The following is a 7,681-nucleotide window of genomic DNA, read 5'->3' as shown; positions in this document are numbered from 1 at the left end:
GATTTTAAGGGAAATGTGTACAAGAATTAGTCCGAATTCTTGCTTGCTGGTCACTAATAAGATTTGTCTCTATTTCTTAATCTTTTTGCCCAGCCACATTTCCATGGATCAGAGTGCAGGACAAAATGCTCTAAACTGGATGACCTCTCACCTCCACAGATGAATGGATTCTGAAGAACATCAGGTACACTAGTAGTCTCTTAAGGTCACCAAGTCGGCATTCATTTGACCAAAAATACAGTAAAAACAGTAATATTGTGAAACATTTTTACAATTTTAAATCTATTTTAATATATTTGGAATTGTAATTTTTTCCTGTGATGAAAGAACTGAATTTTCATCAGTCAGTACTCCTGTCTTCAGTGTCACATGATCCTTCAGAAATCATTCTAATATGCTGATTTGGTAAATTTGATCTTATTATCATCAATGTTGATAACAGGTGTTTTTTGGAAACCGTCATACAACTTTTTCAGAATTCTTTGATGAATAGAAAATGCAAAAGAGCAGCATTTGAAATATTTAATTTTTACATTTTTTTTAATTACAAATGTCTGTCAATTTTTCTGACCCTAAACTCTTGAACGGCAGTGTTATATTTAAATATTACAGCTGTTTTCGTTTCATTTCAATTTCTTTGTCAACAACAGTATTGTTCTTCATGCCTTTTAAGCAGTCAGCGGTCAAAATCATTAAGAATTCTCTGTTGATAAGTAACTGAAAGCATATTATGTGCTATTTGTGACGTCACAAGTACTCATCTATAAAGAAGTTGTCATGTTGAGTTCATGTTGAGTACTGTAGTCTCAGTCTCAAAGGCTGTGGACAATCTGTGCCAAACGACTGGCAGCTTTGCCCAGTCCTTACCACTGTCTCTGGGCACCAGTGCTACAGAAGGCAGTAAAATATTAATCAAAACTGTCCGATCAATAACTTCTCAAAGGCTAATAAGTGCTGTCATATTTTTGTGATATGTGGAGCCCTCCATCATTTAGAGCGTGCCGAGATTTATCGAAAATCCATTGTGGGGACGAGAGCATGAGGTAATGCAGCACTTAGTAAATGAAGTAAAACCCAAAGTCTACTATTAAAATTTATGATTTGTATTTAATTCACAGAAGTCGCATCACGTCTGTTCATTTGAACTCTTTCAACCTAGTCTGCTTACCTCTGTGCGGTCGCCGGCGTCCATCTGATTTGAATTGTGCATGTTCTATTCACTTGCGGTGTATTTCACTCTTGGTCCTGTCATCATGAAACAAACTGTGAATGCAGTTATGTCATTTTCTGTCCATTAGTGTCATATGCCATATCATATGGAACAGAAATGGCGGCTTAACTTTGGCTCAGGGCCTGGCCTCGCTGTCCATTATATTGCTCATGAATAGTACAATAGCTCTGGATCTTAACAATATCTTTTCAATATTAAATTACATCTCTTGGAATTTGGACCAGTTTGTTTTTAGCATTTTTGTTATTCTATTAGTCTATTATACTATTAATATCACTATTTATTATGCTATTTCACAAGAGAATGATACATCAGTATCGATTTTATTTTACGCTATTCTGTTCTTAAGTAAAAGAAACAGTCATAGTGAACCTGATTAATATTGCCCAGACAGATGTAATATTGAACTTTTTATGGATCCTGATAATTACCCACAATACTCTGCTCCAGTCCCTCAGTCACTTGACTTGATCCATCACTCATTTGAAGTGTCTCATAACACTCGCTCATAGTTCATCTGCACCCGTATTCAGGTGTCAGGCTTTTTTGGGTCACCTTGTGGATGGGAACCAATCTGGAACAGGAGAAGTAATAAAAAATAACAGCCTGTCAAGGATAGGAGCTTTATAGCAAGGGTGGTGTTACCTTCAAAAGCAGTGTACACATAAAAATAAAGGTTCCAAAAGGGTGTTTTTGCAGTGATGCCATAGATTAGAAGAACCATTTTTGGTTCCCAAAAGAACCTTTCAGTGAACAATTCCTAAAATAACCATTTTGAAGAACACTTTAAAAATCTAAAGAACCTTTTTCGACTATAAAGAACCTATTCTGCATTTGAAAGGTTCCGTGTATGTTCAAGGTTCTTCATAGACCCGTTGATGTCAATAAAGAACCTTTACTTTTAAGAATATAAGCCAAGATATGCCACCATTCAAAAGTTTGGAGTCAAGATTTTTTATGTATGTATTTATGAACAAAATTAATACTTTTGTTTAGCAAGGATGCATCAAATTGAACACAGGTGACAGTAAATACTTTGATAATGTTACAAAAAACATTCTGTTTCAAATAGATGCTGTTCTTTTGAGCTTTCTGTTCATCAAAGAATCATATTTTAGTCATAATCATTTTTTCCACAAAAATATTGATATTGAGCACAACATTGAAATGTTTTTTTAGCAACAAATCAGCATATTAGAAGGATTTCTGAAGGATCATGTGACACTGCTAAAGTTCAGCTTCGCCATCACTGGAATAAATTGCACATATTATATTATATTATATTATATTATATTATATTATATTATAGTGACCCTGGAATTGAGATTTACACATAATCTGAAGGCTGAATAAATAAGCTTTATTTATAAGCTTTATGGTTTGTTTGGATAGGACAATATTTGGCCGAGATACAACTATTTGATTCTGTTCATCAAAGAATCATATTTTAGTCATAATCATTTTTTCCACAAAAATATTGATATTGAGCACAACATTGAAATGTTTTTTTAGCAACAAATCAGCATATTAGAAGGATTTCTGAAGGATCATGTGACACTGCTAAAGTTCAGCTTCGCCATCACTGGAATAAATTGCACATATTATATTATATTATATTATATTATATTATATTATATTATATTATATTATATTATATTATATTATATTATATTATATTATATTATATTATATTATATTATATTATATTATATTATATTATATTATATTATATTATATTATATTATATTATATTATATTATATTATATTATATTATATTATATTATATTATATTATATTATATTATATTATATTATATTATATTATATTATATTATATTATATTATATTATATTATATTATATTATATTATATTATATTATATTATATTATATTATATTATATTATATTATATTATATTATATTATATTATATTATATTATATTATATTATATTATATTATATTATATTATATTATATTATATTATATTATATTATATTATATTATATTATATTATATTATATTATATTATATTATATTATATTATATTATATTATATTATATTATATTATATTATATTATATTATATTATATTATATTATATTATATTATATTATATTATATTATATTATATTATATTATATTATATTATATTATATTATATTATATTATATTATATTATATTATATTATATTATATTATATTATATTATATTATATTATATTATATTATATTATATTATATTATATTATATTATATTATATTATATTATATTATATTATATTATATTATATTATATTATATTATATTATATTATATTATATTATATTATATTATATTATATTATATTATATTATATTATATTATATTATATTATATTATATTATATTATATTATATTATATTATATTATATTATATTATATTATATTATATTATATTATATTATATTATATTATATTATATTATATTATATTATATTATATTATATTATATTATATTATATTATATTATACAATATTATATTATATTATATTATATTATATTATATTATATTATATTATATTATATTATATTATATTATATTATATTATATATTTTTACTGTATTTTTGATCAAATAATTTGATTGGTGAGCATAATAAAAACATTTAAAAAAAATCTTACTGCCATCAGACTTTTAAACAATAGTGTAAACCTCTTTAAATTATATAATAACTGCATGTATACTTCTAAATTTCAATCTACATAGTGTATCTTTGACATGATTTTTATTTATTACAGTCTGGCAATGGTAATATGAACAGACAGAAAAAAGAATGTGAGGATTAGGTGTCTGCTATCTGTCATCGCCAGGTTAACTTCTTTATGAACCAGTCTCCCCAGGCTGTTTTCAGAGCAGAGAGGGGAGCCTGTATATTTAAGCTTGTGCCGCTTTTTAAAGGAAACTTTTGCCGTGTTAACAAGGTCATTTTCATTACTTTGCATTTTTGGAATATCTAGTCAACAGAAAGACTTTTGCAAATAGCAGGTGTCACACTGCCACAGTCATTAGGACGGCTAAATGCCTTTTGAGTTTTCAATGCATTCGGACTCCCACCACTGGGAATGCTAGCACTGAGCATGTCAGATTTATAAATATTTGACAGTATGTTTTTTTTTTCTTAGTCATGCCAATAACTATTTGTCATCAATGAAGCCGAAGAAACCAGGTCACAGGCAGTAGTAAAGATGATTTATGACAAAGTAACAGTCAGTCCTGTTTTAATGGTTCCTTGGCCTCACGCAAGACAAGAAAGCATTGATCTGGCTTTTACGACAAGTTAACCTCTCAGGAATGAGTGTTAATAGATTTTGAAACAACTATTAATAGCAAATAAAACATTTATGGCCACAGTATTTTATGCACAGAGCAAAAATCAATAGATCTTTAATGAAATTAAGCTTGTGCAACTATTAACAGCAGTTTCAGAGATGGATTATTGTGGTTAGGATTTGCCTGAGTGCTTACTGACTCAAATGTGAAAAAGGTTGCAATCCCGTTTCGAAATGAATCTGGTATACGATAGAAAGAGGGAGCAAGAGAATAGTCGGTAGCAGATTGTGGCATCTGGTGTTGGCCTCTCTTGTCACTAAAATGCCAGTCCTCACGGTTGCTATGCCGCTGTATCAAAGTGGAGGATGGCGCATGGGAAGGATTGTGGGAATGTAAAGCTGCACAGCAAACAGAGGGTCAAACAAACTCGTCTAGCACTCCTATTCAGTCAAACGTTCAATCAGTCACCATGGATACCTTCTCTTCTAATGAGTTACAAATGTTTCAGTTGATGTTGATTGAATTGTTTTACCAGCCAAGGATGTTTATTGGAGCCACTGGGATTTGAACTGGCTGTGATGGATAAGCTTTGTCCATTGTTCTTGGGTTTTTAGCATTTGTAATATTACAGAAGTTGCCGTGTAATTCGTTTAAGTTTTCTTTCTTTCTTTCTTTCTTTCTCTATACAGAAAAAGCCGTGTTTAAAATCTAATTACACAAAAAAAATTAGTGTAGAAACCTTTTTCACTCAGAAATTGTAGTTAATGTCACAAAAAAAAAATAATTAAAAAAATAATGGCAAGTAAAAATTCTTGTTTTAAAAAGATTAAAATAGTATTTCTTGTAAAACATACACCAATAATCTTTATTTGCAACCTCAAGAAAGTGACAGTGGATGCATTTTGTCATACTTAGTCATAAATAAGTTGATCATATGTGTTGTACATTTTCCAAGTTTTCCAAGTATACAAATACACTATTAAAAATAATTTTTAAAAAAATTTGAAATTATTGGAGTATGTTTACAAGAAAATACTCTTTCAAATTTTCTTTCAAAATTTCACGCTTAATGTGTTACTTGCTATTTCTAGGTAATTATTTGTGAAATTAACAGCAATTTCTGAGTCAAAATAGTTTCCTAGTTTTTTTCAGGTAAATCCTACACCAAATTGTTTTCAGTTTAACTATGTTTGTGACCCCATTAAAGGTCTTCAGTTTGTGTTGACATCTGCCTTTTGGTTTCATCTTGGAAATATCATCTGTTAAAAAAAAAAAAAAAAACTTTCCGTTATTGAACATTTAGTCAGATTTAGCCCTGTCAAAACTGTTAAAAATGACTCTGCTCATTTAACCCAGAATTCCTTCCTTGGTGGCTTGTCTGTCACCAATTATATCTCTCTGTTTATCCTTTGACAAGTTAATTCACATGCATGTGGACCGACGGTGAAGGCTTGTGGATCTTTCCCATCACACTTAAAACACAGCCGACCACCCTCTCCCCTCTCAAGTAGGCTTTTCACAGAGGCTTTAGGAAACTGTTTAAAGTATTTGCCCTTTTTTTCATCTATTCAACTGCAGCAGGCAAATCCTGGGAGGCAGAACCTGTTGATATCCCATAAGGGGCTTATATGACTCATCGTAGCCTAGATGCAACATGCTTGTTATTTGAACAGCTGCATCTCCACTCCACACTTTTATCAGGCCCATTGTGATCCTGCCATCCTGCGCTTTTCCTACTTGTTTCGGAAAGCTCTTGACAAACCTACCAAAAATTGGTCATAGAACAGACGGCTAGACAGTTTTTTGGGTGGAGGCTCAGTACTGAGGTGATTGTGATTCTCATTGCGCTTCAGTTTTTCGAGATGAAGATCTGGTGTTGGTGGACTTCATTCAGCATTATTCCCCTTAAAATCACTTGCACTAAGCTATTATTCAAGGTAAATGATCTAATGTTTTTACATAAGCATTTCAGATGTGAACATTAAAAAAATTATAATGTTGAAAGACTGCAGCTTCCCACAAAGAATAGCTTTTTTCCCCTCTTTTTTTTTCCACAAGGCAGCTTGATGGATGATGCGCACACACGTAACTCCTCACACCTCATCTGGCCGAATGCATTCCTCATGCAATTAGTCCTTCTGAAGTTGCTTATTAGTTGTATCTCCTCTTTGTGGATAAGTCCTTTCACTGAACTGTCACAGCTCCTGGACAAGCCTCTCCAATCCACAGCCATTTACAAATGAATGGGGCACCATGCAAACCAAACAGAGCACATCCTTTTCCTGCTCTTTCACATCTTTGGTGAAAAGGAGGGGGGAAAACTCAATTTGTATTTGCGCAGACCATAAACAAACATCGGTCAGATCAAATGAGGCATTCAAAGCCTGAAGAAAGGTCAGAGAGAAAGGGGAGGGAGAGATAGAGGAGGGATTGAAGGAGGTGCAGAATGGAACTCTCCCAGTGCCAATTCACAAGCTCAGGGCTTTTATGAGGGTGTCAGTTCTGTTGTTAGACTGACGATGTAGAGAAACAAGTCAATGTGAAGGCGGAGGACAGCACACCTTCCACAGGTACCTGCAATGTGACTGTAAACTAACCAATACCTTTAGAGATAGCCGAGGCCACAGCGAAATCACCTTTCCCGCATGAAACCTAGAGCGCCAGTGGTACTGCAAAGCTTTTTATGACAGAGAGTTTCTTCAAAGACAACTCAATAAAAGCCCTTCAGATAACTTCAAGTTCTTCAAGAGAGCATTAAATTACATGCACTGTTCAAGAGACGACTATAGCTATATACAATTCATGAACACAATTTTTTTTAAGAAAATCCTAATTTGGAAAGAAGATAAAATAAATATGGATTAATAAATCATTCTAAATCATATCTATCTGTCTGTCTGTCTGTCTGTCTGTGTATGCCTATCTATCTATCTATCTATCTATCTATCTGTCTATCTGTCTGTCTGTGTATGCCTATCTATCTATCTATCTATCTATCTGTCTGTCTATCTATCTATCTGTCTATCTGTCTGTCTGTGTATGCCTATCTATCTATCTATCTATCTATCTATCTATCTATCTATCTATCTGTCTATCTGTCTGTCTGTGTATGCCTATCTATCTATCTATCTATCTATCT

Source organism: Sinocyclocheilus grahami, unplaced genomic scaffold, assembly GCF_001515645.1.
Source record: "Sinocyclocheilus grahami isolate Dianchi unplaced genomic scaffold, SAMN03320097.WGS_v1.1 scaffold5.1, whole genome shotgun sequence".
Classification (NCBI taxonomy): domain Eukaryota; kingdom Metazoa; phylum Chordata; class Actinopteri; order Cypriniformes; family Cyprinidae; genus Sinocyclocheilus; species Sinocyclocheilus grahami.
The sequence above is the reverse complement of the archived record's forward strand: the minus strand, read 5'-3'. Positions refer to the sequence as shown.